Source organism: Chiloscyllium punctatum, chromosome 32 (genome assembly GCF_047496795.1).
Source record: "Chiloscyllium punctatum isolate Juve2018m chromosome 32, sChiPun1.3, whole genome shotgun sequence".
NCBI classification, from domain to species: Eukaryota; Metazoa; Chordata; class Chondrichthyes; order Orectolobiformes; family Hemiscylliidae; genus Chiloscyllium; species Chiloscyllium punctatum.
The window spans coordinates 65,219,124-65,242,188 of NC_092770.1; the positions used below are offsets into that span (position 1 = coordinate 65,219,124).

General features: G+C 44.5%; 1 protein-coding gene across 9 annotated transcripts in view; it reads left to right on the forward strand.

The window, feature by feature from the left end:
* Window positions 1-23,065, forward strand: part of cntn1b (contactin 1b) — a 750,295-nt gene that overhangs the window by 267,571 nt on the left and 459,659 nt on the right. Inside the window, exon 2 of one of the 9 annotated variants that reach the window (XM_072552563.1) lies at window positions 30-217. The exons of the other annotated variants lie outside the window; for them this stretch is intronic. The gene's annotated coding sequence lies outside the window, so the exon portion shown is untranslated. The remainder of the gene's footprint in view (window positions 1-29; window positions 218-23,065) is intronic. 9 annotated transcript variants of the gene reach the window in all.

A 23,065-nucleotide genomic window follows, 5' to 3' on the forward strand; every position in this document is an offset into this window, starting at 1 on the left:
ATAATAAGGCTCTGCGTTTATATTCACAGGAAGCACATCAAAACAAATATCGACTATGCCTGGAGGACCGGTGAAAGACGCTGTTTGATCTGCATGGTACTTGCTGGCCTTCCAGAGCAAGGAGCTCACCTCAACCGGGTGTTGCAGACCGGCACATTCCAAGGTCCAGGGCCACGAGCTGAGGGACGCACTGAAGCTTAGTGCAGCTGCTGCCAAGGTGCAGTGGGGAAAGACCACTGTCTTAGGTCTTTCTGGCAAAGTTAAATGGAGGTCCATTCAGTTTTTGGACCCCCTTCCTCCTCCCCCCCCTCACCCCCCACCCATGTGCTTAAAATCTATGTAAATAGTCTTATACAAGAAAGAAATGCCTTGCGTTTATTTGCTGGATGGAGTCAAACTCCAATGTTTGTTTGTTTCTTTGTACACTACTGTACAGAACTGAACAGGTTTAGGGACTATATAAAGGCTTTTTTGTGAATTAAGTCTATTTTTGAAATAAAAAGAAGCTTCCTGGCTTATGCCACATGCCTAGCTGTATTCTGGGGTGGTTGCCCATCAGAGTGGGGAGTCGAGTTAAATGTTGATATCGACATTACTGCTGGCTACAGGAAATCTCTGACCTAGGCTGGGCTAGACTATAGCCCATCACCAATGAATGCATGGTTGGATAGGGAAAAGGTTAGCTGGACGTGAAAGTTGTGAACTTGGATTGAACCATTTTTTTCCAGATTTTCTTTCTGTCCTTCCTTTGCTCTAGCAGGGAGAAGAAAATCAGTAAAACCCGGGAAGTGGTTGGCGCTGGTCCCAACTGGTCTTATCTACCTCAAAATAGAATTTTAATTTACACCAGTGCCAGTCATTTCCCAAGTTTGATTAGATTTTCCTTCCCATAATGTTGAGGTTATGCTCTGACTGCTACCTCGCTGAGACCAAACTGATAACTGATATGACTGGAACCAACAGTGCAGAGAAGTAACTGCTTGCTTGTTACCAAGGAAACACTTTGGAGCGTTTGGCTTGATTTGTTCTGTCTCTGCTGCTCAGTCTCTCTTTCTCGGCCTCTTGCTCTCTCATTCTTTTGAATCCTGTCTTTTTATCTTTTCTCTTTTTGTTTTTGTTTTCTGCCTGTATGTCTTCTCTGCGACGATAACAGTTGATTCTGTTTTTCTCTCACTCACTCACACTTACATTCTGTCTGCAGATCCTTTCCTCGCCCCCCCTCATCACGGAATCAATCCAGAACCTTTAATCCTTTTGACACAATTAGCCTTTAGCTGTGGTTTTTGAAGGAATGTGAAACAATTTAGACTCTGTCTGTTTGTTTTTGCGTCCAGAAAAATGGGAGCGTGTAGGCAGATGGGGCAGGAAGCAAATAGAAATCAAAATCTTTAGAATTGCAACCCGTGTCAAGCTGCTAATCTAATTTTGGAAGCAAATTTCCAGTAAAGACAGTCACAGAGAAGCAATTATTCAGTTACAGGAAGTGAGCATCACAGACAAGGTCAATATCCATTGCCCATTGCTAATTGGCCTTAAGGTGCATCACCTTCTTGAATTGCTGGTTTCCTCTGGTGTAGATGCACCTGCATGCTATTGGGGAGGGATTTTATGTTTTTGACCCCGAGACCAGGCAGAAGTGACAAAGGTTTCAAGTTAGAATCCGAAGGGGGTCAGACAATCCCTACAGTGTGGAAACAGGCCATTTGGTCATCAGGTCCACACCAACCCTTCAAAGAGCATCCCACCCAGACAACCCACCCCCTCAAAATATCCCTGCAACCCTGGATTTCCCATGGCTAATCCACCCAATCTGCATATCTTTGGTCTGTGGGAGGAAACCAGAGCACTGAGATGAAACCCATGCAGACATGGATCTTAGACAAGGTGATAGTCCTTTGTGTCGATCACCTTTTATCCACCTAGGTAATAGGGGCCATGAGTTTTTACAAAGTGTTGTCAAAAGAGTCACTGCAACCCATCTTGGGGATGGTACTGTGTTGCTGATGCGGGCTGTTGGTGTATGTTGTGAATATCAGAGCTGCTGGGTGGGCTGATGATCAAGTGGGCTTCTATATCCTGAATGGTGTTGAGCTTTTTGACATTTGGAGTTGCACTTCCCCAGGAAGTGGGGATGAATAAGATAGTTGAGGTCAGGTAGTTAGCGACTAGTTATGTGTGTTCAGTGCGGGGAGACTTCCCATTTCTCTGCACATGTGAGCTTGGGTGGACTGAGATGTTCCTTCATGTTTTCATTCTTTCAAGCTGTCTTTCAGATCATTCTACAACATGTAGATTTAAGGTTCAAATAAATAGTACCAGTTCATACACACATGGATGGCACTTTAGTAGGTGGTTACTCCTTTTGCTTAGTGCAATCCCTTACTGAAGCATGAAGCTTTAAGTTACTGAGCTGGATGGTGATTAGAAGGGTCTGGACAGAGCTAAGGTTCACTCTGGAAAACGTGGAGTTGGATTGATTTAACCTGCTTTAGGATGATGCATAAAATCATGCTCTGAAAATAATTCATTCACCTCAGTACCTGAGGGCGACATTATATTTGCTGTTTGGTGTGTCTGCCATGTCGATATATCACAAAATCAGTGCGCACATGACCAAGCTGTTTTGTGCCTCTTGTTCTGATGACCTGCTGAACTGCACAGACTGTCATATTCCTTGTTTGCCTATAAATCTGCAGCGTGGGTCATTAAACTTTAAACACTCCTGTACCGTATCTAAATGCTGTCTGATATGTGGTCTGACTTGAACTGCGGCAGGACGTGATTGATCAGCAGTGCAACTGAAATGATCTTCGAGCGGTTGACTGGTTATTCGGATTGTATTTCATCTGTTGTCGAAAAGTGAAGGTTCCTGAAGGAAAAGGTCGTGTCTCTGAAGGATCAATAACAAGAAACAGTGTTGGAAAATCTTATGGGACCAGGCCTTGACAATATTGTTAGATGCTGTGTTACAGCCAAATATCAATCTCTAACCTGGTACAAGGTTTGTTTGGTAAAATGTTAAGTACGCTCCATTACTCTATCCACCAGTTGTTCACATTGGTTGATTGTCATTTGGCCTAGTGTGTGCTGCTTTCCCAAAACCCTGTTTTGCAGATGTTTCAGGATTGGTGGGAGGTTTGAGATACAAGCTGCTATGGCCTCTCCAAAACCTTTGACCATCTTATGTGTAACAAAACGCTTCTCGTTCGATTGCAGTGCCTGTCGAGATGGACTGCAGTTTTCGTCTTGTTTGTGTGTGACACCCTATGGGTGCTTGCACTCTCCTCACACTCTCTCTCTCTTGAGATGTTAATGCATCCCTCGCTGTAAGGGAACAGCTTGTCAAAACCAAGCTGCATCATCACAAACAAAAAAAATGTTTGTTTTTAGTGCAATGCGAAAAACGTCACATCCTCGTGGCTGTCAGCAAATATGGAAATCTGTTTGGAAGCCCATTGCTCCCCTCAAAGACACCTTCAGATCTTAGTGACCTCTGTGCTTTGGGTCAAACTGAAAGGCATTGACATGCAACAAGATCATGCAGGCTGACTAATCCTTCATCAATTTAACGTTGTGTTGGCTGAGAGAAGGATGCTGGCCAAGATAGATGCCTGAATCATAAGTTACTACGAAAGAAGTATTTAGCATGGGGGAGTCTAAAGCTAGAGGGCATGGGTTTAAGGTGAGAGGGGAAAGATTTAAAAGGGACACAGAGGGCAATCTTTTCATGAGAGGGTGGTGTGTATGTGGAATGCCAGAGGAAGTGGTGGAGGCTGATACAATTACAACATTTGAAAGGCACCTGGATGAGTATATGAGTAGGAAGGGTTTCGAGGGATATGGACCAAATGCTGGCAAACAGGACTAGCTTAATGTAGGGATATCTGGTCAGATGGAAGGGTCTTTTTTCATGCTATATGTCTCTGTGACTCTATAATCCCTGCTTGTCACTGAACTGTGAAGGCAACACACCTGTGAAATGGAAGTTCCTGCCTATCCTGGTGCTGTGCTGTGCTGTTCCTCAAGCAGAACTAATGCGTTTCTATTGCTGTGCAGTCTCCCCGTACTCAGTATAATCAGAGGATATACTGGATCAAATACAATAGCGAGAGGCAATCATCGATATATGGCTCCTTCAGTACCTACAGAAATAGTACATGTTGCCTGTTAAAACTACAGGCCTACATCGACAAATCTTGTAACCTTTCATGATAGTGAAGAGCTACACCGAACAGAAGGCAGAGAAAACAAACAAGGTACATGGAAGACGATAAATTAATATTGCCTTTTGACAAATATTCTTACATACAATAAAACCCATTAGTTTAATGGGAGAGCTGTTACTAGAAATCCATTTCCTGCAGTGTGCTTGTTCAGTTCCATGTGGCCACTGAGAATAGTGACATATAGGTTCAGTGACTGCAAAAATCCCAATCTTCCTTTAATTGGTGTGGGTAGGTGGCCATTAAGTTTTTGTAAACGCTGTTTTGGATGGAACGATTTTGCCTCATTATTTGGAAGCTGTTTCCTGTGCTCCTTTTGCATGTTAATTTACTGTTGTGGAGAGAAGTAAGCTTCAAATAAAAGCGTAATAATACGTCCATTGAGTTCAAAATTAGCCGTGGCAATTGCAAGTTGCTGTGCATAAGATCACTGGGCCCTTAGTGTGAATAATATCGTAACTACATGACCAAGGCGCCAAGGTTTGGAAACTTCCTGTAGACAAGATGCTGAGGAGTCAGACATCAGTCTTTCAAACATTCTGGTATCTCTTAACCTCCTGACAGTATCTGAGCACCTACTTGACATGGAATGTATTCTCTGGCTGCTTGTTCACTTCAGGCATCCCTTAGCTGATTGAGACAAACTATGAGGTGCCTGTATTGCAACTTATGTTCATATTGCACTTCTAATGTTGCCAAGTCCTAAGTTGCCTTACAGAATGTTATCTCAGCCCATTTAAAATTAAGCCGCAAAGACATGAGGCCCAGTAACCAAATGCTTGGTCAGAGAAGCCAGTTTTAAAGAGTGCCTGGAAGCTACCGTGGTGCTGGGAAGGGAATTCCAGGATTGACCCAGTGCCAGTGAGGGAACACCAATGTCGTTCATAATGTAGAATGATGTGTGGCTTGGGGAGGGACTGGCAGACCTTGGGAGTTCCAGGGCTGCTTTCCTTCGAGAGATCATTGGTTTGGAAAATGCCATTGGGGGAATTTGTGTGAATTGCAGCTTGGGGATGCTATACACTGCTGTAGCTGTGTGTCAGTGAGCAAGGAGTGAATGGTGAGGGAGTGGATTGGTTGCTTTGTCTTGAATGTTGTTGGAGCTGTACCTTTCCGGACAAGTATTCCACCATACTCCTGACTTGTGCCTTCTAGGTGGTGGGCAGGCTTTGGGGAGTCAGGAGAAGAGTTATTCTGCTGCCAAATTCCTAGCTTTCTATCCTCTCTTGTAACCACTGTATTTAAATGGATGCTTCAGTTTCTGCTCAATGGTCAACTCAAGAATGCAGATTAGGGTCGAGGCAGTTGAAAACATGGTCACAATTGCGGAGTCGAGAGTGTGGTGCTGAATGAGCACAGCCGGTCAGGCAGCATCCGAGGGGCAGGAGAGTCGACGTTTTGAGCATAAGCTCTTCATTAGGAATCGAAACATCGATTCTCCTGCTCCTCGGATGCTGCCTGACCTGCTGTGCTCATTCAGCACCACACTCTTGACTCTGACATCTGCAGTCCCCGCTTTCTCACAATCCAGACCTTCTGCACATTGCTTTTTTTCTTACACTCTGCAATTGTAAGGGAGACTGGGGTGTTTGGGGGGTGCAGCAGGGATATGGGGTGTGGGGAAGAATATGTGCATGTGAGATATTGGAACCCTGTATTATTTGGAACGCCGGAACATTTTAGTGGTGCAGTGATGACATCCTAGTTGATAGAATCATAAAGTCTCTGACAGTGTGGAAACAGGCCATTCAGCCCATCAAGCAGGCCATGCTGACCCTTTTGAAAAGCATCCAACCCAGACCAACTTCCCCTACCCTATCCCTGTAACCCTGCATTTTCCACGCCTCGCCTGCATATCCCTGGACACTGGGTAATTTTGCATGGCGAATCCACCTAACTTGCACATTTTTGGATTGTGGGAGGAAACTGGAGCACCCGGAGAAAACCTACACAGGGAAAACATGCAAACTCCACACAGTCAGTCGCCCGAGAGTGGAATCGAACGCAGGTCCCTGGTGCTGTGAGACAGCAGGGCTAACATCTGAGCCACCGTGCCACCCCATTTGCTAGAATTTGACAGCCAGAGAGAACTGATAATTAAACTGAGCAATTTGCAAGTCTTCCTGACAGGTGATATTCACCAACATTCACTGGAAGACAGTGCTGTTCTGTCATGCTAGTGTTTGATTGTTGGCTAGTCTGAAAGATTAGCAACATCTACTTCCTCAGTCGTCTTTCTTCTGCTTCAGAGGCTGTTGTTGCCGCATACACAAACTAATCGATTCACATAATTAGTGTTATTCATTGCAGTGGGTCAGGAAGCTTTGGCAACTTCTGTTTAATCCGGCATCATTCATGACATATACTGAACTCATTGAGCTGATGCTTGATGCAAGACATGATTCTTTTTAACCAGATCCGTCCTACGGTATACAAATGGAATGACTAATTGGATATTTACAGATAGGTTTAATGTATGATGCTGTTGTTTAATTGTGGAAGGTTTAATTGTGGCAATCGTATCATAAGTAGTTTTGTACTTTGAATATCACAGTTAGCACCAAACCAGCATGAACTGGATAATCTTATTCATAACATACAATCTTAGGAAAATAGTTTATTTTGCCTTTTAGTTTAATAATTTTGCAAGGCGTTTATAGCAATCACTAGCATTTCTGTGCTTTAATGTTTTCAGTCCCAAAACACATTTCTGGAAGAGCAGAAAGGAATTGAAATAGATTCTGCCAATTCTGTTCTGCAGACACCGTTGTTTCTAAAATTAATTCTCCCATTTTCTGGAAAGGGAGGAGTCCCATCAAAATAAGGCAAGTTCTGTCCTTTTAATTCCTTACGCTTCAGGTAAACTGGCTGAATAGATTCTGGGGAAACTGACCACATGTGTATTGGAAGTTGCTGAAACAGAGTCGGCTAGGTCTCTTCAAATGTGAAGACTACAGTGTAACCTCAAATAGGTTTTTGAGGTAGTGAAAGGTTTTTGTAGCATCAACATAACCAGGATCTTTTCATTTGACCAGAACTGTAGAAATAAAAATAAAGATAGTCACTAATCTACCCAGCAGTGGCAGCCTCTTTATTGCAGAGAATAGTCGAAATGTGGAATATGTTAGCAGACGGGATCGCGAGGGCAAATAGCATGGGTCCATTGAAGGGAACACCAGTTGAGCCCATGAGGGAGAAAGAAAGAGAAACCAATTATGCTTGAATGTCACAAATTGCGGTCACCCTTAACTGACACCATTGGTTCTTTCAATTTGGTCTATTGCATTCGTTGCTCCCAATGTGGTCTCCTCTATATCCGAGAGACAAAACGCCGACTGGGTGATTGCTTTACTGAGTATGTTCAGTCTGTACACAATCAGGTCCCTGACCTTCTCGTGGCTTGCCACTTAAACACCCAATCCTGTTCCCATTCCCACATGTCTGTCCTTGGCCTGCTGCAATGTTCCAGTGAGGCTCAACGCAAACTGAAGGAACAGCATCTCATCTTCCGACTCGGCACGTTACAGCCTGCCGGTCTCGACATTGAATTCAACAACTTCAGATGATTATCCCATCTTGACCTCTCTGTTTTCATTCTGCTCCGTAATTTTTTTCCATGTATTTTATTTATCTTTTTTTATATTTTTTTCACTTCTGTACCTCTTATCTCTTGATTGCCTCTCTTTTTCTCTCACTCCCCACTCTCTCATCATCTTTTTCCTCTCCTCTTCCCCCTTTGCTACCCTTCTCACCTGTTTCCCATTTTGCCTCTGCTTCACCCATCCACCCCATCCCCCACATATTTTGTCACATAGCACTGGCTTCAGCCTTGGTCATTCACAGCTCCTAATCTCCCTATTATCTCTCCATGCACTGTCATTATCACCTCTTTATTGTTACCTTTGCTTCTGGAGCCATGACTCACCTTCTCTCAGCCTCGTATAAATACCTCCCTATTTCTCCCTTTTTTCCAGCTTTGACAAAGGGTCAGTTAGACTTGAAACGTCAGCTCTTTTCTCTCCTTACAGATGCTGCCAGACCTGCTGAGATTTTCCAGCATTTTCTGAGATTCCAGCATCCGCAGTAATTTGCTTTTATCCATTAGCTCAGTGGTAGCATTGAGTTTGTAATCCATGCTGACAACTTGATATATCATCTTGGGTACATTGTAGGTGCTGGGCTGCATGAGACGTTAAACAGATGACCCACGTGAAGTTGTCTAGTTTTCAGATGGACTGCAATGACACAGGTTTTATATTGAGTCACATGATGGAATGTTTTTTGTCCTAGCTCTTATAGGTTAGCCATTATAGTGTGAGGTTAAAATGGCTGTGGTCAGCTGATGCTGATAAATGTATTTTGGCTTTGCCTCAGAGCTTGATTGTTGAGAAATACTGAAGGTTACCACTGTGTCCCTGGGGAGGGGAAAGGCACTTGCCATATGTTGGTTATTGCCCAGAATCAACATGTAATTAGTTTAAAGCAGTCTGGTCAGTAAATTCCTGTTGACAGAAATGGTAAAATGGCCAAGTCTGTCACAGTGTATGAAACAGAGTAGGGTTGGGGGAGAGTGGTGGAGGAGAGGAATACTTGAAGCATGAGAGTAATCTTGAGAGAGTCCAGACTCCCTTTATATGATGACCCTGCACGCAAGAGTGGCAAATTGTTATTTAACTATTGACGATTGTGCTGTGAAGGGGACTGAGCCATTTGTGCCTCTCAGACACTGGTGGCCAGCCTTATTTGTGCTTTGCCAGAAACAGAGGGACACACTCCAGGTCACCAATGGGTCAAGTCAGTTCATTCTTTTGCAGTACTCCCGAGATATGCAATAAAGCCAGTACTTTGCTGTCTTGAAAGTACAATAATAAAGTAAATGCATGTGTTCTGGTGGTGTGGCTGATGTTGGCAAGGCCAACACTTCCCCTCTATCCTACGAATGTAGCTCTACATCTGATTGGCCTGTTCAGAGGAAAACACAGAATTAAACCAACCAGCTTGATTCACACAGAAGTTGGATGCATCTTAGATTAGGTCAGGATGGCAGGTTTCCACCCCTGCAATTACTTTAGTGAACTCATTTTTATGGCAATCGTAGAAACCTAATATTAAGTTCTCAAACTGCCACAATGGGATCTGAACTCTCATTCTGTGGGTTATTAAATATGGATTAGAATGGTGCTTCATAAAAACATACAAATTAGGAGCATCTATCGTCCATGTGGCCACTAGAACCTATTCTGTCATTTGGTAAGATCATGGCTAGTTTGATTGAGTCCTCAGTATTACTTCTCAGTTTGCTTTCTTTATCCTTTCGACTTCCCTGTCGGTCAAACTCTACCTAACTCAGACCTCAAAATATTCAGTGACCCAGTCTTCACTGCTTTTGGGGCAAGAGACCTCCACAATTAGTGACCCTCTGAGAGGGGGAAGGAAGTCACCTCACCTCCATCTTAAATGTAGGTTTGTGTAAGATCAAAGGCTGAGAGGCCAGGTCATCTCTTTCCCCTTTGGTGCTTCTTTATCTTTTAAACTGTTTGTAACTCTAGAGAGATTCATTGTCAGTGTTGGTTCAGAATCTGGTTTGATTGGGAAATTCAAACTTTACGTATGTATTAGCATTTGATGGACAGCAATAATCTGCACAGCTGGCATCCCTGGCCTTGACTTTTCCACAGAGCAGTCCAGACCCTCAACCACAAAAGAAAAGCCACTCCTTTTTTTTTTCAGCAATGACCATTCAATCCAACTGCAGTGACAGTATGATGTCACACTCTCTGAACATCACTGTTTGAGACTTTCAGGCAGCAGTGACCAGACTCTCAAGCTCAGATGTGCCTGTTAGATTAATGCCTGTAGTTGAAAATCCGCTTCCCTGTCCACCCACAGCATGGACACCGAGCATAAGGAGCCATGTCTGCCTAAGCCACAACAGAAACTACCCAAAGTGCCTCAGCCTTGACTAAACAGGCTAACTAAGACACAAGGCAGGAAACCGGAGATGACTCAAGCCACTTCCAAACTGGGAAATACATTTCCTGACAAAGCCTGACAATAGACTTCCCAGCCCTCAGTAAGCGCAACTGCTTCCCAAAGCCATAAGGGCAGCCTCGCTTCTCACACATACTGGAACTTCACAAAGGATGCTCAGACTGAAAGGCACCAAGGCACCTGGCTTGTGGACTAACCACAATGGACACCCGTTGATGCCTGGATGAGAGCCATTAGCACCTACTCTCTCACAGAGGATCGGAATCTCCTGACTCAATCACAGACTGCTTGCTGCTCCCGGATGGCTGATTGTCCTCCCATTGATTGTGTTTTAGTCTTGATTGTCCTGTAATTCACACCACATTATTGTACCACGATTAAAACGGCCTGTGCCCACTGCTCGAGGAGGAGAACCCTTGATCTACCTGTACAGACTCAGTTCTGTGTCAGCCTAGTCAATTTCTCTTTCAGCCATATTGCTTGTAATAGGAGAAAGTGAGGACTGCAGATGCTGGAGATCAGAGCTGAAAAATGTGTTGCTGGAAAAGCGCAGCAGGTCAGGCAGCATCCAAGGAGCAGGAGAATTGACGTTTCGGGCGTAAGCCCTTCTTCAGGAATGAAGGGCTTATGCCCGAAATGTCGATTCTTCTGCTCCTGACATATTGCTTGTAATAAACAGCTTGTCAATTTCACCCGATCCACGCTTGTGTGGTCCCTGTTCAACTGGGCTCAATTCTCTGACCATACCAAACCTGCAATCACTGTCTACATGTAAAATGGCATCTTGTGCATTGACCACTTGTCTCCCAGACCTTGATTATGACTCCATTTAGGCCATAAGATGCCAGAGCAGAAGTAGGCCATTCGGCCCATTGAGTCTGCTCTGCCACTCAGTGAGATTATGAAAATTCTCAACTGCACTTTCCTGTCTGTTCCCCTTAAGTCTTTATTCCCCTCCTGATTACCCTCCTGATTACAGACGTTCAACATACTTAATGACCCAGCCTCTGCAGCCCTCTGTGCTAAATAATTTCACAAGATTTCTTCTTTTGAGAGAAGAAATTCCTCCTCATCCGTGTCCTAACTGGGTCTTGGACGTCCTGCTTTCTGGTTCTAGACTCGGCCACCTGGGGGAAACAGCCTCTCCGTATCTATCCAGTGAAGCTCCCTGAGAATCTTTTAGGTTACAATGAGGTCTCCTACCATCCTTCTAACTTCTGACAAGTACAAGTCCAGGGTTTGGGTCGGTGGGACAGAAGAATTTGGTACTCCCGGCCAACCAACTTCCTGATTTAATGTTATGATAAGGGTCCATTCATAAAATTAATGGCCATGTTAATATCATCTGTTCGCTGGCCGGGTATCCGAGCCTTTGAAAGCCCAGCAGCTAATGAAGATGAGGACTGCTGGACTCAGCAGGAAATTGGCTTCTGATTAGTTTGCTAGGTTCAGTTGATCAGCACACCATCCTCACCCCATCCCTCTTCTCGTAAATGAAACTGTTCCAAATGCGCTGCAGTCTCCCCTCATGCCATGATCTATAACTCAACGCTTGCTCTTTCGAGTCCTGCCCCTCACTCTTTGGTTGTAGACTCCGGTCTCTCTGTGTATTGAGGTCTTGCTGACTTCTCCACCACCGCAACAGCCCTTGACCCACAGTGCTACAAGCGTCGCTCCAAAGCACTGTACAATACCTGCTGAAATCCTTCAGCCAATTTCACCCTGACTTCCTAATTCCCTTTCTATCTCTCTCTCTCTCACTCTCGCTTTTTCCCCCGCTCCCCACCAACCTTTGGCCACCCGCAGGAAAACCAGAGGGCAGAGACATTTAAAAGGGACCTAACGGGCAGCATTTTCACACAGAGGGTGGTGCATGTGTGGAAAGTGCTGCCAGAGGAGGTGGTGCAGAATGGTACAATTACAACATTTTAAAAGGCATTTGAATGGGTACATAAATAGGAAGGGTTTAGAGGAATATGGGCCATATGCTGGCAAAAGGTACTGGATTTATTTCGGACATCTAGTCAATATGGACCAGTTGGACTGAAGGGTCTGTTTCCATACTGTATGACTCTGTGGGTGCTGACCTCTTTCTGTCATTTAGCACTGGCTGGACTGGGGAACAGAGACCAAAATTGTAAGTTGTCCTTTGATCTGTTGTTTAGTCCAGTGAGGCATGAGGGAAATGTATTATTTTGGGTTTTCTAGCACTTTCAAAAAAGAATATTGAAGTTAAAAATTTGCTGGGCTCTGAAGGAAGGGCAGGAAAGAAAAAGTTTTAATGGACAGGCTTTCCAAAGGGCTGACATGGGTATGATGTGTGGTGTGATTTCCTTGAGTGTTGATTGATTGTTGGATAAGTTACGTTTGAAAGCTGAAGAATAACACAAACCTGAAGCAAAGTGATAGCGTTGACCATAACCTTGAAATATCCAACAATGCACCCTCCCCACCTCCTCGAACCAAATCGGGAACCAGAGCTTATCTAGATTTAGCTCTGTCTGATCGCTCTAATGGTTTGTGCTTTGAAAATTAAGTAGGATTCCTGTTTGACTTTTAATCAATGCAACAATCTGCACAGTATACAAAAAGGAATTTATAGAAGTTGCACTGACCCTTTGTAAGTCACTGGTTCGGACTCCGTTGGACTGTAAAATACTTCCAGTGATGGGAAGAGTTCGGTGATCAGAGGGTGATGATTTAAGCTCATTGACAAAATATCCAGGTGGGAAATGAGAGCAGGATTCTGTTTCAGATCAATGCTGGCTCCTATTACAACATGCTGCACAATTAAGCTCTGAATACAGCAGTGCAGTCTGAAGGTTGATCTGTTGTACGCTCTGCCTTTCAGTTCTGCAATCCAAGTTGTACTGAAAAGTTTTTTTTTTGCTTTTTAAAAGTGATGCACTTTTGCCTGAGGCATTCATTCATTCAGTTGTCATTCAGTTGAAATCGAGCAGCCAATGATGAAGCCATCAAGTGGAAGAATACATTCTGAGGGCCTTAAAGGTTCAGTGAAATTTTGATTGTGTCCCTTCCTCTGAAAATGATTGTCTGCTGGTTAATAGGCAAAATGCCACTGATATACTCCAGGATAAGATGCAGCGCATGATGCATTTACTCAGTTATATTTTGTGAAACCAACAAGTGGCTGGAGCATCATGTTCTGTTCTGTTCTGTTCTGTTCTGTCCTGTCACAGCACAGAAGCAAATACAGAAATATGCAGGCTTTTGCCATAGGAATCTCATTTTAGCCTAATGCCTGATTAATCAGACAGCAATCCAATGACTCATTATACTTATTGTGTGTTGGATGAATATTCCTTTGTAACATGGGTGATCCGCGTGTGTCTCTGCATTTGCCATTGACAACAGCAACTTGATTATAATTTATTAGATGGTTTGTTGTACCAAACTTGAGGATTTAAAAAAAATGCTTTTTTCTCAGAGATGTTGCCAGTTTTGGAGGCTTTGATTTGAAGGGAGGAGCTCAAAAGGATGTAGCTGTTTTCCCTAGAGGCTTCTAGAAGTTCATAAAATCGTGAGAGGTATGGATAGGGTGAATAGCCAATGTCTTTTTCCCTGGGGCGGGGAGGGTGGAGTCCAAAACTAGAGGGCATAAGCTTAAGGTAAGAGGGGAAAGATATAAAAAGGATCTCAGGGACAATGTTTTCACACAGAGGATGGTACGTGTATGGAATGAGCTGCCAGAGGAGGTGGTGGAGGCTGGTACAATCATAGCATTTTAAAAGGCATCTAGATGGGTATATGAATAGGAAGGGTTTAGAGGGATATGGGCCAAATACTGGCAAATGGGACTTGATTAATTTAGGATATCTGACTGGGGAGGATGAGTTGGACCGAAGGGTCTGTTTCTGTGCTGTACATCTTTATAACTCTATTAAAGCAAAGGTGCAGCAATACTTTTACATTGCACACCTTGCTCTCCTACTGTATAATCTGTTGCATTTGGTGTTTTCTGTATGTAGTTTAACAGCCATTTCTCACCAGCTCTGAGCCAGTGTTTAGCTTGGACCTTCTTCAGCAGAATCTGGAAGCCTACCAACAGCAGAAATAGAACATTGAACATGGAACATTACAGCCCACTACAGGCCATTCAGCCCCTTGATGTTGTGCTGATCTGTGGAACCAATCTGAAGCCCATCTATCCTACACTATTCCATTATTGTCTATGTTCATCCAATGATCGTTTAAATGTCCTTCAAGTTGACGAGTCTACTACTTTTGCAGGCAGGGCATTCCACACCCCTACTATTCTCTGAGTAAAGATGCTACCTTTGATATCTGTTCTTTATCTATCACCCCTCACATTAAATCTATGTCCACTCGTGCTAGCCGTCATTATCCAAGGAAAAAGGCTCTCGCTGTCCATTCTACCGAACCCTCTGATGATCTTATACGTTTCAATTAGGTCACCTCTCAATCTTCTCCTCTCTAATGAAAACTGTCTCAAGTCCCTCAGCCTTTCATCGTAAGACCTTCCCTCCCATACCAGGTAACATCATAGTAAATCTCCTCTGAACCCATCCAAAGCTTCCACATCCTTCATATAATGCGGCGACCAGAACTGTACGTAATGCTCCAAGTGCGGTCGCACTAGAGTTTTGTACAGCTGCAGCATGACCTCATGGCTCCAAAACTCAATCCCTCTACCAATAAAAGCAAACGCACCATATGCCTTCTTAACAACCCTATCAACCTGGGTGGCAACTTTCAGGGATCTATGTACGTGGACACAGAGATCTCTCTGCTCATCTACACTACCAAGAATCTTACCGTTAGCCCAGTATTCTCTATTCCTGTTGCTCCTTCCAAAGTGAATCACCTCACACTTTTCCGCATTCAACTCCATTTGCCACCTCTCAGCCCAGTTCTGCAGCCTATCTATGTCCCTCTGTAACCTGCAACATTCTTCGGCATTAACCACACCTCCATCAACTTTAGTGTCATCTGCAGATTTACTAACCCATTCTTCTACGCTCTCATCCAGGTCATTTATAAAAATGACAAACAGCAGTGGCCCCAAAACAGATCCTTATGGTACACCACTGGTAACTGAACTCCAGGACGAACATTTTCCATCAACCACCACCCTCTATCTTCTTTCAACTAGCCAATTTCTGATCCAAACTGCTAAATCGCCCTCAATCGCATGCACCCATATTTTGTGCAATAGCCTATCATGGGGAACCTTATCAAGCACCTTACTGCAATCCATATACACCACATCAACTGCTTTACCCTCAACCACCTGTTTGGTCACCATCAGAAAGAACACTATAAGGTTTGTGAGGCATGACCTACCCTTCATAAAACAGTGTTGGCTATCCCTAATCAACTTATTCCTCTCCAGATGATTATAAATTCTATCTCTTATAACCTTTTCCAACACTTTACCCACAACCGAAGGAAGGCTCACTGTGAAGTGGATACAGCTGGATTTCCCACAGTCAGCTGGCATGGTGCTGCCTGTAGGCTGTTTGCAAGAACATTGTTCCACCTCCTGAGCCAGTTGCCCTCTTACACGTGTAGAGTTGTTGTTGGTTGATTTAGGCCCACATATTAGGCTGGAACTTAGCAGATAGCAGGCAGGCTCCTGGTCAAGGCTGTAACTACATGGCCAGAGAAAGGAGGAAGTCTGTCAGAAGCAGAGCGAGGGATGGAGGGAGGGTGAAGCATTCTGTTTTCCATTTACACTTAGGAATTTATTGTGCGCTTGTGGCCAATTACAATCACTCGGCAGAGGTGGGGGAGTCTGGAAATCAATCAACGCACATACCTTCCTTCCCAATCAGGAGACTCCGTGAAACAGGTCACATTTCATAGAATCATTGAAACCCTGAAGTGTGAAAAGAAGCTGTTCAGCCCATCAAGTCTGCACTGACCCTCCGAAGAGCATCCCATCCAGACCCAACCCCCACATATCCATGTAACTTTTGCATTTACCATAGCTAATCCGTGATCCACCTAGCCTGTACATTCCTAGACAGTAGGGAGGCAATTGAGCATGGAGTAATTACAGAAGATCAACTGTTCTACATAGCCAACAAAGAGACAGGCATAGCTGGGGCCCATACGTGTGCCCATGGCTACGCCTTTGGTCTGGAGGAAGTGGGAGGATTCAAAGGAGAAATTATTAAGGGTGAGGACCAGTTCGGCCAAACGAATGAGAGTGTCAGTGGAAGGGTACTGTTGGGGACGTCTGGAGAGGAAAAAACGGAGGGCTTGGAGGCCCTGGTCATGGCGAATGGAGGTGTAGAGGGATTGGATATCTATGGTGAAGATAAGGCGTTGGGGGCCGGGGAAACGGAAGTCTTGGAGGAGGTGGAGGGCGTGGGTGGTGTCTCGAACGTATGTGGGGAGTTCCTGGACTAGGGGGGATAGAACAGTGTCAAGGTAGGTAGAGATGAGTTCAGTGGGGCAGGAGCATGCTGAGACAATGGGTCGGCCAGGGTGGTCAGGCTTGTGGATCTTGGGAAGGAGGTAGAACTGGGCAGTGCGGGGTTCCCGGACTATGAGGTTGGAAGCTGTGGGTGGGAGATCTCCTGAGGTGATGAGGTTCTGTATGGTCTGGGAGATGATGGTTTGGTGATGGGGGTGGGGTCATGGTCGAGGGAGCAGTAGGAAGAGGTGTCCTCGAATTGGCGTTTGGCTTCAGCGGTGTAGAGGTCAGTGCGCCAGACTACCACTGCGCCCCCTTTATCCGCTGGCTTGATGGTGAGGTTGGGATTGGAGTAGAGGGATTGGAGGGCTGCGCGTTGTGAGGGTGAGAGGTTGGAGTGGGGGAGGGGGGACGACAGGTTGAGGCGGTTAATGTCCCGGCGGCAATTGGAAATGAAGAGGTCGAGGGCAGGTAATAGGCCAGCGCGGGGTGTCCAGGTGGATGCAGTGTGTTGGAGGTGGGCGAAGGGGTCCTCGGAAGGTGGGCGGGAGTCCTGATTGTGAAAGTAAGCTCGGAGGCGACGGAAGAATTGTTCGATGTCACGTCGTGTATTAAATTCATTGATGCGTGGACGGAGGGGGATGAAGGTGAGTCCTTTGCTGAGGACTGATCGTTCGTCCTCAGTGAGGGGGAGGTTTGGAGGGATGGTGAAAACTCGGCAGGGCCGGGAGCTGGGATCTGGTGTGGGTGTGGAGCTGGGAGTGGGGTCGGAGCCAGTACCTGGAGTGGGTGTGATAGTGGGGGGAATGGGGGTGGAGGCATGAGCTGGGGTGATGTTGCCCTCGGGGTTCTGGGGTGTGGGGATAGTGACAGTGGGGTCTGTGGGGGGCGTGTCAGCAGAATGCAGGTGAGTGGCGCTGGTGGGGATGGAAGTGTTGGTGATCATGGCAGTAGGGGTGGGGGGAGTCACTGAGCATGTGGCATCAGCGATGATGTGAGGGCAGAAGTGGCTGTGGGAGTGGCCATGATGGGGACGGAAGTGACATCATCACTCAGCGTGGGGGTGGTAGCTGCGTCAGCCGCATGGCTAATGGCGTTTCCGAGGCCAGGGGAATCTTCTGGAATGTTTGAGGAGCGCTGGTTATGGAGGTGGGTGGATAAAAGTTTGTTGTACTTACAGTTTTTGATGTTTGAGATGGAATTGAAATACCGTTTGTTGAGAGTATGAATTCTCCTGAGGATGTAGTACAGAGTGGGTCCTTTGCAATTCTGAGAGAGTGTGGCCCTCAGCTGAGGCAGGGCTGACTGTAGAGAGGTTAGGTGACGGCGCATTGCTGCAAGCGTGGAGCGGAGGATCCTGAAGGAGAACTGTTGCTGGTGTTTTTGAATCTGTAGTCTGTACAGTTTGTCCTGTTCGGGTCCGAACTCTGCTGGTTTAAAGGTGGTCTGGAGTCCGTGTGGGATGAGTTGGTTACGGAGGCATGCACTGAGGAAGCAAATGTGGCTGTGGTACCGAGTTTGTTGATACCGAGCCCTTCCTGATGAAGGGCTTTTGCCCGAAACGTTGACTTCGCTGCTCGTTGGATGCTGCCTGAACTGCTGTGCTCTTCCAGCACCACTAATCCAGTATTTCATTTTCAGCATCTGCAGTCATTGTTTTTACCTAGGCAATTGAGCATGGCCAATTGATCTAACCTGCACATCTTTGGACTTTAGAAGGAGACCAGAGCACTCGTAGAAAACCCACACAGACATGGGGAGAATGTGCAAACTCCACACAGTCAACCGAGGCTGGAATCGAATCTGGGTCCCTGGTGCTGTGTGAGGCATTGCCTTTGACTTTTTGTTGGAGTAAGAAGATTTCATGAATATCTTTCTGTTTCATAACCAAAACTAAACATAAACCACTGAGAGGTATTTTGAATCTAAAGACTCCAATCCCGACATTAGCTGGAGCCTGAATGTAGAGATGGCCTTTTGATTTTCTCTATTTAATGTCATACTTATAAATATAGATGATTGAAAAATCACTGTAATGCTGATGAATTAGCTTCCCATCTCTCTAGAACCCAACAAGGGGGATGAATTTTTCTTTTGACATGGAGATGAATTGCCTGTAACATCATGAGGTTGGGTGAACAACTCATCTGTGTTGGCAAAGGTGTATGGTTAAAGTGTAAATGGGTGGCCAATGTGGTTTCTGAATTTAGAAACCAGGCCTCCTTTTTACCCATGAGAATGATTTGTCCGTTGAGAAATCCGGCGGTATGTGGGAAGCCACAGTTGTAATTCCGAACAAGTAGTGAACACAGTTGCTGTGCGATCTTCGTGTTTAATATGTAGGGCTGGGATTGACCTGGAACCTAGCAGGAGCCTGAATTCTCTCTGGTGAATAGGATAATCAGAATTTGTATAAAACAATTTTTAAGTCAGCAAGACGACAGAGTTTATCAAGCTGTAGAAAAGAAGCTACCATCAGTATCTTTGTGACAGAGAGTGACCAGCCAGAGTGTGGCGGTGATTGCAGACTCTGAAGGACAACAGCAACTCATTGTGATTGATAACATTTAACATAGATCGAGATGTTTCAGATGACCTGGGCAAGAACAAGCAAAATTTCAGAGATTTTACATTGATCATTGTTTAGGTATCCCTGGGGGAATTGTCTCTAGCAAATCTTAGTTTGTTCGGAAGGGTTATCAAAAATTTGTAAAACAGATTGGGACAAACCATGCCAAAGCTCATCCTATGATGCTCCATTCAAACAAGATGGCACCACTCTGGGTAAATGGTTGAGCTTGCTTTTGTTTTAAAAATGATGGAGACTGACTGGATACAAAAAGTCAGATGTTGTTGATCACAAAATGGTAAATTTGTGTTTATTTATCGGAACACATCTTATATGTCATGTGAATTGTTTCTTAGACAGGGTTGTGATGAGGTTTACATTGCTGAAGCCACACTTAGCACCGTTAACAGAAGGAGAAAAAAAAATCTGAGCAGAAAGCATTGTGCCAGGGAGAGAGTAATTAATAGAAGTCTGAAGTTGAACCAGAAGGTTAAAGAGAAAAAAATATGAGAGTGAAGGGAGAGTCTGAGGAAAATGTGCTCCCTCCACATGTTTAACCAAGTTATTTGGTAATAGAAAGGTCTGTACATGTCCATCATAGTCCACCCTCAGAGACTCATGAAGATGAAGGGAGCTGCTGAGAAACAGATGAGTCTCATGTTTTGTTTTGTTGAAATATAGCTAAAACATCAATAAATAATCCAGCACATCTTGTGCATGTAACCGTTCAGAGCCAAGCGAGAGTCAGACTGTTACATGTGATGAAGAGATAATTCAACTGAAGGTCAAGGGAATAATCTATCCTTGTTAGGGAGAACTCCATCTCAGTCACAGGCCAATACATGTCAATGTCCTTCCTCAAGTCCTAAAAGTATAAGTCAAGAAAGCAGGTATCCTTTTAGGAATAGGAATTGAGGGATTAAGTTAGATTTGTAAAATAAAAACAAACCCAATGGGTATGTTGTATGGAATTTTGATCATTGTGTAACTCATTCAATAATGATTTGGCCATTTACACATATGCATATACCAGAATAAGCCAGTTTTGGTTCAGTTTTGACTCTCCATATAATGCATATTGTTCTACAAAGATTTCACACAGGCTGTTGAGCTTGCTAAAAGGCCCAATTCTTAGCAGATTTTCACTGCTGAAGGTCATTTTTCAGGTGTTAAATGGGGAAAATGTTGGAAATGTTTAACTACAATTATGAGGAGCTGGCACAGTTCAGGGAGGAAGAGCCAGCCAACAGGATCATGCTGCCTTATGGCAGTTGAATTTACTTGTAAAGGTGCGAACATTTCTGTGTTGTTTTTGAAAGTAATTTTGATTGGCTTTTTTTAAGCCTGCGTGGGAGCTAAGGAGAGAATGAGGAGGTCCTTAAACTAGTGACCAGGACTGACTAGTGGCTCGCAGACTCAGCCCACACTCACCTGACACACCTCAGTCTAGACACACTTGAGTGAGCACAGAGCCTCCCTTTACACTGCCATAGAAGGATGTGGTGAAACTTGAAAGGGTCGGACAAGATTTACAAGGATGTTGCCAGGGCAGGAAGGTTTGAGCTATAGGGAGAGGCTGAATAGATTGGGGCTGTTTCCCTGGAGCATCGGAGGCTGAAGGGTGACCTCATAGCGGTTTATAAAATCATGAGGGGCATGGCTAGGATAAATAGGTCTTTTTCCTGGGTTGGGGGAGTCCAGAACTAGAGGGCATAGGTTTAGGGTGAGAGGGAAAGATTTACAAGGGACCCAAAGGGCAACTTCATTCCATCAGCCATGATTAAATGGCATAGTGGACTCGATGGACCAAATGGCCTTACTTCCATTCCTATGTCTTATAGTCTTATGGTCTAATCACCCTTGCACCAGGCAGCTGACCTTCTGACAAATGATCCACCTTCATGTCTCACTGGGACTACCATTCTGCCTTCGTCACCATAAAATCCAGACCTCTGTTTCAAATCAGCATGGTAGCGCACTGCTGCCTCAGTGCCTGGGACCTGGGTTTGATTCCACCTTGAGTGACTAGCTTTGTGGAGTTTGCACATTCTCCCCGTGTCTGTGTGCTGCTCTTTGGGGGATGGTCGGTGCAGATTCGATGGGCTGAAAGGCCTCTATCTGCACTCTAGGGATTCCATGATAACACTTCTTTGAGAGCACTCTCGATGGATGTGATACGGTTGTCAGATCTGCAGTAAAGATTCGTTAGACACAAACGATCTGAGCTCAGAAACATTCTGATGGTGACATTCCTTATTAGTTGAACCTTGCTGTGGGTCGGATGCAACCCATCTCGATCTACTCTGTGACCCCCAATACGTGAGAATTTTGAAACTTTTTGTATTTGACTGTCTTTACTGAACTTGATACTGTTCTAACTGTTAGAGTAACATCCTCAGCCTGTGTGGAGTATGTCATCCAAATAACGCATTACTCCTTGAATTCCTTTCAAAACTTGGTTTGTTAATATGACCTGTGTTTGAAAAAATAACTCCAGGGGCTGGTAAAACTCCAAATGGCAGCCTGTGGAGCTGTAATTGGCCCACGTGGGTGTTAACATTAAAATATGACCTTTACTCATCATCCAATTCAATTTTGAGGTAGGTGTTGGTCAGACCTGATTTTGAAAAAAATCAGTTTATGCTGACAACAGTGAACAGTGCCTTGATGTTTGGCAACTTATCAGAGAGATTGCATTCTGATTTATATTTACTTCATAGTCCCCACATAATCTTAGGTTGCAATTTGCCTTTGATACAACCACTGTGGGAGTCGCCCTTTTACTCGGGTAAAAATATTTCTCGTCTCCAGTCTTTTCAACTCTCGCTCTGTCTTCCTTTCGAGCATAGTTTAGTAAAGGTGTCCTGCAATCTTCTGAACCCATTTTTATTTTATTCATCCATTGGAAGTTGCTAGCTAGGCCACCAGGTTATTGCAGTGGGTCTTGGAGTCATGTGTAGACCTAACCAAGTAAGGACAGCAGTTTTCCTTCCCTCAAGGGCATTTAGTGAACAGATTGGTTTTTATGGTAATCAGTGGCGGTTACATGGATGCCATCAGACTGGTTTTGCATTCCAGATTTTCTGTTATTGAATTCAATTTTAACCATCTGCCATGGTGGGATTTGAACCCATCTCCTTATCTTGGGAATCTGAATGCCTAGTCTAATTGCATATCAATACGCCACCACCTCCACATAATTATGTGACTTTCTATCTTTGAATTGGGTGGTCTGTTTTATGAAGCACCTGAAGGTACATGGTGACCATGTTGTCTTATGGGTTATGCTGCTATGCAAAAAGAACTTGTTCTAGTTCACCTACCGTATTTTTAACCAGCTCCTTTTGAACAAGGCTGTTTTTGATGCTTTTACTATGATAATGAATACTTTTATCTATTACTCCTTTTAATTGATTGGTGCAACAGCCATTCCATTGTGCAGATTTTCTCTCCTACGTCACTTCTTAATTCCCTTTGTGACTTTTTTAATCGACCTGACTCCGTTTTTGAAGGTAACAGCACAACGATTCAGCAGTCAGTGATTGAAACCCCTTTGTCAGTCGTGATGTGACTGGGGCTTCTTCCATTGGACTGTGATCCTGTCTGAATTGTTATTGGATTCTTTGTTGCCTCTTTCTGTGTGGACTTTGACCTGACCAACCACTTGCGATGAGTGCCATCTCCTTCTGCCAGCATTTCCTCTAAGTATTTTCTTCTGATGTGCCCTGGCATGATGACCCTTCTATTGAAGTTATTGGCTTTGCATTTACAAATGGACACTCCTTTGCTCAATGTTTGCCTAAGCATCAGTAACAAGAATTTTTGTAACTGCCTTCATTGGAGTTTGCATCTTAATGACTAAAACAGATGACGAGCTGT